Source organism: Pteropus medius, unplaced genomic scaffold, assembly GCF_902729225.1.
Source record: "Pteropus medius unplaced genomic scaffold, Ma_sr-lr_union100, whole genome shotgun sequence".
Taxonomy (NCBI): domain Eukaryota; kingdom Metazoa; phylum Chordata; class Mammalia; order Chiroptera; family Pteropodidae; genus Pteropus; species Pteropus medius.
Genome location: NW_024343733.1, coordinates 1,170,616 through 1,180,579, shown reverse-complemented (window position 1 = coordinate 1,180,579; position 9,964 = coordinate 1,170,616).

Sequence of the window (9,964 nt, the reverse complement as noted above, 5' to 3'; positions counted from 1 at the left end):
GTCCAGGCTTGACTTGTCCCTTCGGTTTTGGGGTGTCGACCTCCAGTTCCCACCCCTGTTCAACACAGCTGCTAATAGCTGCCCACAATCAGTCACAGGTAGCTGTAAATTTCAACTGAGATACTAGCCAGGAAGTGGTTTGAAAAGCGAAAGTGATCTGTGGATATATCGTCACCGTTGTCACCATCGTCACCCCATCGGTGCCCTCAGTCCATGCCTCCTCTGTGCTTGCTTATTCCTCTTCCTCCTTAAATCATAAAATCCATTCTCTTGCCCTGCCCACCCCAGCTCTGAATATTAAGATGGCCTCATTCAGAGGCTCTAGGTGAAGGAAGAGAAATTCAGCAAAAATCTGGACGAGGAGACTTTGGCATGGGGCTGTCCCGGGTTTGAGTACTGCCTCTGCTGTGTGGCCTTGGGCAGTCACTTCAGCTCTCTGAGCCTCAGCGGCCCCATCAGCAAAACAGGTGCTCGCAAAACCCATTTTCTAGGTGAGTCATTACGTGGGTGACGATGGGTCCAGGTGCATTAATACAGGCTCATTAAGGGGTCATCACGAAGCCCCTGTGGTGGAGACAGCTCATATCTACCCAGCATCCACCTTCCTCGCTAAGGCACCCGACTTTTATTCAGAATGGGCAGCACTGGGCCCGGAGAAAAGAATGCATTTCCCAGCTTCCTTTGCAGCTCGGCGGGCCAAAAGATGTCAACCGAAGTCACTGAGTGAGGGAACACGGGGAGCTCTGTAAAAGGAGTTACCCCAGCGAGATGAACCACTCTGCCTTTCCCCCCTCCGCCCCCACCTTTCTGCCTTCTTTGAGCTTAGAATAAGTTCGGCTGGAAACTGGACCTCCTAAGTAGGGGTGGAACCTCACGGCCTGGACCTCCACCACTTCCGAGGCCCCAGGCAAGCGGCCAAAGCCACTGCCACTTGTAAGGACAGGGATGAAAATGATCAGCTCGGCCTAAGCTCTGGGGACCCTTCCCACGGACAGCACCAAGAGCTCGAAGCATATTATCCTCATTATTATTATCACCATCATTATCGTCATTATTATTGGACAAAGCCAGCGCTCGGGTTTTCTCTCACCAGCCTGAGCCCCACTATCTTCCCTCCCTGCGACATCCTGGCTTTGGTCCCTCCGTTCTCTCCCCCTCGCTCCCTCTTTCTTCCTTTTATGTTCTCTGCCCCCCGCCACCGTCTCCTCTCCCCTTTCTCCTTCCTCTTTATTTTATCTCAACTTGCCACAAATCTGTTCCCCTACAAAGCAGCTGCCATCTTTGTTCTGGGCCATTATCTGTGGCAGCGAGGCCCGAGCGGGGCCGCCGGGCAGACAATCACCGGGTAATAGAGTGTCTGCGAGCTATTGTGGAGTGTGTCCGAGCCGATCCATCACCCGCTGCCTGACACCACGCGGGCGGCAGCCAGAAAGCCCACCGGGCCACTCCTGGAATCTCCACCCTGCCCTTCCACATGCAGGACGAGGACTCAGGACGAGGTGACCCTGGCCTCTCCCTGCAGCCAGAAGGGCATGAGCTGCTGGCACTTGGGACACGTTAAGGGCCTCCTGGCTCCAGCTCATTGAATCTACACTCCAGCTATATCAGGGAGGGTGGCTTATTCTGCCTCCATTTTACCGAAGCTCAGAGAGGTGAAGTCACTTGTGCGAAGTCACACAGCACTGCAGGGGCGTAGCTGGGACTCAAACCCAGATCCATCTGTCCTGAAGCCTGTGGTCTTAAACACACAGGTTTTCAGAACCCGCTTCTGCAGGACGATGAAGGGCTGTATGCATTCGGGACACAGGATGGTGGTCCAGTGCCTGAGGGATCATGTTCTAGACACTGAGTATGTGGTTATTATAAGCCGGTGGTCTAATGGGAAGATGTGGGGTGAGCAGAAAGGAATATTCATCACAATAGGCCAGAGTGTAGTAGACGCCTGGTTTGCACCCCAGGTCTGCCACTCAAGCTGTGGGACTTTGGTCAAGCAGCTTCACCTCTCTGAGCCTCGTTTCCTCATCTGTGATGATGACAGTTTCTGTGTCGTGGGATTGCACAGAGGTTCAATGCATAATGGACGGCCCTGGCACTTAGGAAGTATCATAAAAATATTAGATATTTCTATTCATTCTGGTCCTGCTTGGGGCCCAGTTTTTTATTTATATGATATCATATACCCCGAAAACAAGCCCAAGCAAGGGACATACAGTTATTATTCCCGTTTTACAGTTGCACAAATTGAGACTCAGAATCTTGCCCGAGATCATCCAGCTAACAAAATAAGTTTTCTTCGTGCAGTCATTCTTTAGTAGTTCATTGAGCACCTACTACATGCTGGGCTTAGTTCAAAGTGCTGTGAGGGTTACAAAAACATGGCTTTATGCAGCAGTTCAGCTCAGTTAATCCCTCAGCAATCCTCACAGGTAAATGTCACCGTCCCCATGGTACAGAAGAGAACACCAAGGCACCAAGAGATTAAGTAACTGGCAGAAGGTCCCGCAGTCCATAAACGGGGCTTCCAGGACTACGCCCTGGCAGCCTGACTCCAGAAATGGAGAGATACAAAATCACCTCGACCGAGAGCACTCTTGCCCGTCCTGAATCCACCATCTAGTGGGGAAGGTCAGCTATGGAAGTCACCAATCAGGGTGTGAAGAACTAGTGCCACCTAAGTGGAAAAGCCACCCCCAATGGGTTCTGGCAGATCAAAGGAGAACTCAAGCACATGCTACTGAGGGTATCAGGGGAGGCTTCCTGGAGGAGGAGGAGGACGACGACGACGACAAATGTCTGAATGGGGACCGCTGGAGACGATGCCTAAGTAAGGCAGGGGACTCTTGAGCATCTTACTGAGCGGAACGAGACTCAGGGGAAGAAAGAACCAAAACACTCTGGCCATTAATCCAAACTCATTATGGGGGCTCTGCAAGGAGGCAGCCCAGAAATCTTAAAATGTTCCCCAGGGATTACTTGCCTGCCTGGACTTTTTTTTTTTTTGTGTGAGCACCTACTGCGCACCAGACACCAGGATGTGATTCCTGGCCTCGGATGGCTCATAGTCAAGCAGGGAGATAATTACGGCACAGACAAAGCGCAGGGAACTGCAGGGGCTCCCAGAAGGGCCTAAGACCCTCTTAGCCTGCAGAGCCCAAAAGGCTTCCGAGGGGAGCTGGCATCTCACCCAGGACCAAGAGGATGGGATGAAGCAAACCAGAGAGAAAAGAGAGGGGAACAGCATTCCAGGCAGAGGCACCACGTATGCAAAGGCCGGGACAGGAGAAAGGATGGAGTGTGGGCGCCAGGCGGGGAGCAGAAGGTGATGGGTTCTCTGCAGTGGTTCAGGTTTGCAAATCAGCTTGACAACCAGCCTGTGCCCAGGAGAGTGAGCATCCGGCTCTTTATGATTGAGTCAGCACAGAAAGAAAGCTCAAATGGGGCGTTCTTGGGGGTGGGGGGGTGGGGGAGGGAGGTTGAGGAAAGGGTCGTTAGTCACTATCAAAGTCGTGTTACCCACTGTTCTTTATACACTTACTGGTTCTAGACACTGCGATTCACGCTTTTCCCAAACCATCTCTATCCATCTCTTTCCATCGTCCTTTTAAGACCGGTCTCATTATCATCCCTGTTTTACTGATGAGGAAACTGAGGATCAGAGAGGTGAAGTCGCTCGCCAGGCATCTGACTTCAGAGCCCCAGCTCTCGGCTGCTGCACACAGCAGAGGCTCCTTCCCTTGCCGGGGGGCAGGGGGAGGGGGTTCCCTAGGGACCTGGGACAGTGTCTTCCCTCTCCAGCCACAGCAGAATCTCCTTCTACCTTCCTCATGGCCTCACCCTGTCCTGTCCTCCTAGTCACCCACATGACTGAGGTTCCCTGCCTCCCTCTGCCGGCCAGCTCCTACTCATCCTGCAGGGCCCAGCCGAGATGTGCCCTCTTCCTGGGAGGCCTTCCCCGCCATACTGTACCCCCTCAGAGTCATTTCTCCCTGTCTGGGCACTCTGTGCCGGCCATTTTCCTGGAGTTCTTGGTTAACGGTGTGAGAACAGATGCCCTTTGTCAAGCACCAAGTCAATTCCGGGCACCGTAGTGCCGCAGCAATGTGACAGAAGTGAATTATCAGAGTGGCGATTATAACACCAGCCACAGTAGGCGGCTCAGTTTTGAAGCCCCTGCTCGATGCCAGGCACTGTAGGAACAGTGACTTCCGTTGTTACCATTTACCGAGCACTTACTCTGGGGGCTCAGACAGATGCAGGGGACTACAGGGCCCGCTACCAGCCTGGCATCCAGCTGAGGGGTCCCCAGGGAGCCACCCGGCTTCACCTGAACAATGACACTGAGCTTCATCCGCTGTGAAGGGCCAGCCCTAAATACCCGGGAGGCCCAAGGAGACACCTGTTCTCTCCTCGGTCCCTCCTCGTTCTCTGATGGGGAAGCTTTTCCAGTGGACTTTGTCTGGACCATCGATTTCTTTAGCTGTCTCCCCTTTTCTCTCCAGTTCTCCCCCACAGACCCCGAGGCTCTTTTCTTTCCCCTTTCTAGACACACACATCTTCCTGGCCCTAGGTTTGGTGGTGGGACAATAAGACCCACAGGAGACACGGAGGGGAATCGGGAATCGAAGCTCGGCCTCTGCTTCCTGGGCTCCGAGCGGGCAAGAGCTCCATGGGGGCGAAGGACTGGCCAGGGCCTGTAGCTCCTGGGAGGTGGGAGGGGGGCCCGCGGAGGTGCAGGGAACCTTAGAGACAGCAGGGGGGGCTGGCTGACTGGAGAAGCCCTCCAGGACAAGTGCCAGTTGGGAGAACGCCAGGGTGAGGAGAGGGCAGGGGGCCTGGCCAAGAAGATGGAGCTCCTGCAGGGGTCAGGAGAGGCGGGCAGGCACAGCGCAAAGGCAGGCCCAACGCAGAGATGTCATTGGGGAGAAATCGAGACTGTGGGTGGGTGCATGAGTGCGCAGGTAGGGCGGAGACGGTGGGTGTGTAAGAGGGTAGGGTGGGCAGATTCCCTGTGTGTGTGTGTGTACAGGGGTGGGGTGTAGGTGAACAGGGTGGACGGTGTCTGCGTGTGTATGAGAAGGACTCGGATATGAGAAGCCTATAAGCCTCCTCCCGGCCGCCCAGTTCCAAGAACACAAATGCGTAAGCTTTATCGCCCAATGCCGTTTAAAAGCAAATGCGAAAACATATATTTATATACACTTTTCTCCCCCGCTGCCCCCCACCCCGTTTAACATCAAGAGTTGCGGCGAACGTCAGGGGAAGCGGCCGCTGCCAGCCGGGGCCGACGCGGGAATTAACAAAGGAGCCTCGATTTCCCCGATTTCCCGAGCCTCCGTGTTTCCTGATCTATGCATGCACACACAAGGTGAGATAGGGTGAATGGCTAATTTCCCAGCGGCTTTTGCTCCTGCTTGCTGCAAAGTTGTGAACAAAATGACTGGCCATGCATTGAACTGGCTTACACAGCTCTCCATATGGAAATTAAGGTAATCCAGGGCCCAGCTTTGTGTCTCTGCCACGGCAGGGGAGCAAGGAGGGAAGGGGAGGGGCAGACAGTCTCCAAAGAGACGGGGGCAGGGATCCCAGGCCTTTCAGAAGAACATTTTCCTTGCACTTGAGCCTGGGAATTTAGCTAGATTTTGTTGGTCAAACACTTGGGAAAATGTATTCTTCCCCCTCCCCCGCCCCCACCCGCTCCCTGCCACCGTCTTTCTTCTGCTCAGACCCCACCGGGCACAGAACACTTGGTCTGAGGTAGGAAGGTTTTAGGCAGCCGCACAAAAGAGGAGGGATTATGGGTAAGGTCAGAGGGCGCCGGGGATTAGAGATATGATGTATTAAGAGGGCAAGTCTGCCGGGGACACCTTCCGTTTCTATGAAGCCTGTGTTAATTGATGGGAAAAATCTCTCCCCCCCTACATGTCCCCTCTTTCAATCTCCTCCCACGCTCCAAATTCTGCGTCTCTCCCACTCTCTCTCTCTCTCTCTCTCTCTTTCTCTCTTTTCTCTCTCTCTTTCTGTCTCTCCTCCTCCTCCCTGTCTCTGTCTCTCTCCTCTTCTCTCTGTCTCTTCTTGTCTCTTTCTCTCTCTCTCTCTCTCTCTCTCGTGTTTAACTCTCCCCGTCCCTTCCTACCTTTTGGCTTGTCCCCCAATCTCTGCCTGGCCGCGGCTTTTCCGATGTGTGAGGGATGTAAGGTGAGGCGATCGAGCGGATGTCCACTTCGGATCCCTCCTGGGTCCGTACACACACATGCACGCTGTGCATGTGTGGCTGGAGTCACTCGACCTCTCTGAACCTCAATTTTCTAACCTGTAAAATGGGAATCGGAAATAGCAATGGTGGCAGCTGCTGTGGCGACGGCTGCTTTTTTAAATGATCTGCTGTGGGGCAAGCACAGTGCTGCGTGCTGGAGACTGAAGACAGTGCTGAGCAAGCTCTCTTTCCTCTCAGAGGTCAAAACCACCAGCAGGAAAATCCACCAACAAACAAAATGGTGGCAGATTGTGAGATCGAGGTAAGGGACATCCACAGGGCACGGTGGCTGAAGCTAACACTGGGTAAAGAGTGGGTAGAAGGTCTGCGGTGACAGAGGAAGCAGGGAAGGCATCCCCGAGGAGGTGTCCCCAAAGTGTAACCCAAAGGCTGAGAAGGAGCTAGGCTCGTGAAGAGCGGGGCACGGGAAGGATCCAGGCAGAGGGCCCAGCAGGTGCCAAGGCCCCAGCAGACAAGGAGCAGGAATGAGATGCGTATGAAGGGGCAGAGGGCCCAAAGGGACACCACAGAGGTTGGGCTAGAGATCAGGTGGGACCTGCCATAGGAGCTTCATTGAATGGGAAGTACACAGTAGCCAGTGGAGGGTTTTAGGCAGGGAAGCGACATCAACAGGATCCATGTGCATGTCTACGAGCTCACTCTGGTGCCAGCTGGAGAAACCATGAAGAAGTCACAGGCGTGCTCGGCTTGGCGTCAAGAGCACAGACTCTGGAGCCAGATGACCTGGGTTTGAAAACCTGACTTCTCTACTTCCCAGTCCCATGACCTGGGGCAAGTACCTGATGACTCGGGGCCTCAGTTTCCTCATCAGTAAAGTGGACATGATGATAGTAAAACCCACCTCATAGTTCATCAAGAGGCTTAAAAGAGTCTCTGTATAAAAACAGCTAAGATACATTCCACACGTGTTTTAAGTGCTGTGTGCTCATTCGCTATGGTAATTCAGGTCAGAGATCGTGTCGGTGACCACGCAGGTGAAGTGCAGACACCTTGGGAGGGTGTGTTGGACCTTTGGGGCAGAGAAGCTGTTTCATCGACCCCATCTGTGGGAGAAAAACATCAAAAGGTTTTTAGTTGAAGATATGCTTTTGCCCCCAAATCGATGGACTGCAAGGCTAATGCCACCTGAGGCTGTGTGAATGGAAGCAGGTGACTGCAGCCATCTACTCCAAGATGTCTCGACCACAGCACTACTGGCAGTAGGGGCTGGATGACCCTTCGTTATAGAGGCTGTTCTGGTCATTGTGGGCTGTTCAGTGTCATCCCTGGCCTCCACCCACTAGGCGCCAGGAGCATGCGCACGCACACCCATTGAGACTATCAGAAATGTCTCTAGACGTTGCCAGATGTCACCTGGGCTAAAACTGTCCCAAGCTTAGAAGCACTGCTCTTCTATGAACTGGTCACAGCATAATATTCCATTTTGTCCTGGACTGCACACTTCAGAAGGAAAGGGCAATGGGTAACCCTTGTTTTGCAAAAAGCAACCACGAGACAAAACCTTCCTTAGCAATGGAAGAAACTTTCTTGGAGAACATAGTATGGCCTTGAAAGATCAGAAGGCTGTCACTTGGAAGAGAGCCACTGAGCAAATGACACAGACAAGGAGGGCCCTGTGAATCCAACTCAGGGCTGTCCAAAGATGAGAGGCGTCGCCTTGGGAGGGAGGGGGCTCCCCGTTACTGGTGGCGTGCAAGCAGAGATGCAACCATGATGACCATCGGCAGCGATGAAATATGGCATAAAATAGAGATTTCCAATCCAGGACCCTCCTTCCCTCCCTCCCAGCTTTTCTCTTTTAACCCAGAACTTGCCAACATCCAAGTTCCTGCTCATCCCTCCAAGAGGCTCGCTCGGCCTTCCCAGGCAGGCCTCTCCCTCACTGAACTCAGAAAGCTCCTAGGGTACCTTTAAGCCAAATCTCCCAAAGACAAATGCAAGAAGGATATGAGTAAAGCCTCGTTCTTGGGGCCCATGAAGCCAGTGGCTCTCAAGACAGAAAGAAAGGAAGAAAACCAAACGGAATCAGTAGGTCCCCGGTTAAAATGGGATGGATGTGATGTTTAACACCTGGGTATTAAACAGAGGTAAAGATTTTCCCCTTCAGGCTTGAGGGCCACGAACCTGCATTGTACCTTCAAGTCTTCGATGACAGCATTCAGGTTGGGGTTCCAGGAGGAATTCACCGGCAAGCTTCTGAGGAACCCCTCCCCAGACAGGCCCAGAATCCAAGAGACCAGCTTAGCTACGCACAACGTCCTGCCCTGGATTCAACTCTGGGACAGAAAAAGGACAATTTTTAGTGGAAAAACTGGTAAAGTTTGAATAAAGTCTAGAGTTTAGTTAATATTTTTAATCGAAGTTAATTTCTTAGCTTTCACAAGAATATGTCATGACTTATATCAGATGTTAACATTAGGGAGAGCTGGGTGAAGGGCCCATGGGAACTCTCTCTACTATATTTGTAACTTTTCTGTAAGTCTAAAGTTATTACAAAATAAAAGGTTTGTTAAAAAAAAAAAAACAGTATTGGCTTAAGAAGAAATTTAGCCTTTAAAGAGCCGCCATTATAATCTTTTTCATACCTCTATACCATGTGTTCACTTTTTCTACTGACTTAAAATATTTTTATTTAAGTGAACTCATTTTTTATTTGAAATACTTTATTTGTTTATACATAACAAATACAAAACAATAAATGAGAATATGTCACATCTGTGTACAGTTTTTTAAAGCCTAAGAATAATGTACCTGCCAGCCACGTTAAAGTATTAAACATTAATAATTCTGAAGAACCTTCTTTACTTTTTCTGTATAATCACTTCCACTTCTTCCACCAAAATATTGCCACATTTAAAACATTTTTCCTTTACTTCAATGCATGTAACCCAAAAACATATATGTTTTGCCTATTTTTGACCCTTATGTAAAGAAAATCATGCTGATAGAATCTTGTGTGCCTTTTGTTCAGAATTAAATTTTGAGATACCTTCAGGTAGGCACTAAGTAAATTAATTTTAAATACGGTATAGAATCTAAATGGATGAACACAATTTGTTTTTCCATTTTATAATATGTTTCTTTTTTCTCAGATATATTGAGATACAATTGACATATTACATTGAATAAGTTTAAGGTATATAATGTGATGGTTTGTGTGTGTGTGTGTATTGCAAAATGTTTACCACAGTAAGATTAGTTAACACATCCTTCACCTCACAATTACTTTTTTTTGTTATGATGAGAACATTTAGCAACTTTCAAAGTATATAATACGATATTATGAACTATAGTCACCATGCTGTTGAATTCATTTGTTTACTCTAAAATGTTTATTTTTAAATGACGCTTTAAATGTCACAATCATAAATGGAAAATCAGTTCCCCTTGCCACGAATTGCTGGTAACCATGCACATAAATACTAGCAATAACAACAATAACAAAACGCTGCTATTAATTTAAGCCAATGCTTTTACCCGCCGAAGGTTCCAAGCCTGTTCTGCTCTCTCTGTTAAGCGGTGAGGTGCCGAAGACCTGTCATCACCTGGAGAGTTTCTCCTCGTTGGAACCTCATGGTTGGGGGAAGACAAGAAAAACAGGGAATAATTTCTCACCGTGCAATTCAAGGTTATTTAAAGCTGTGTCTGTGACCTGATTCGAGGCGTGTCCTATCCTGCATTGTCTAATAG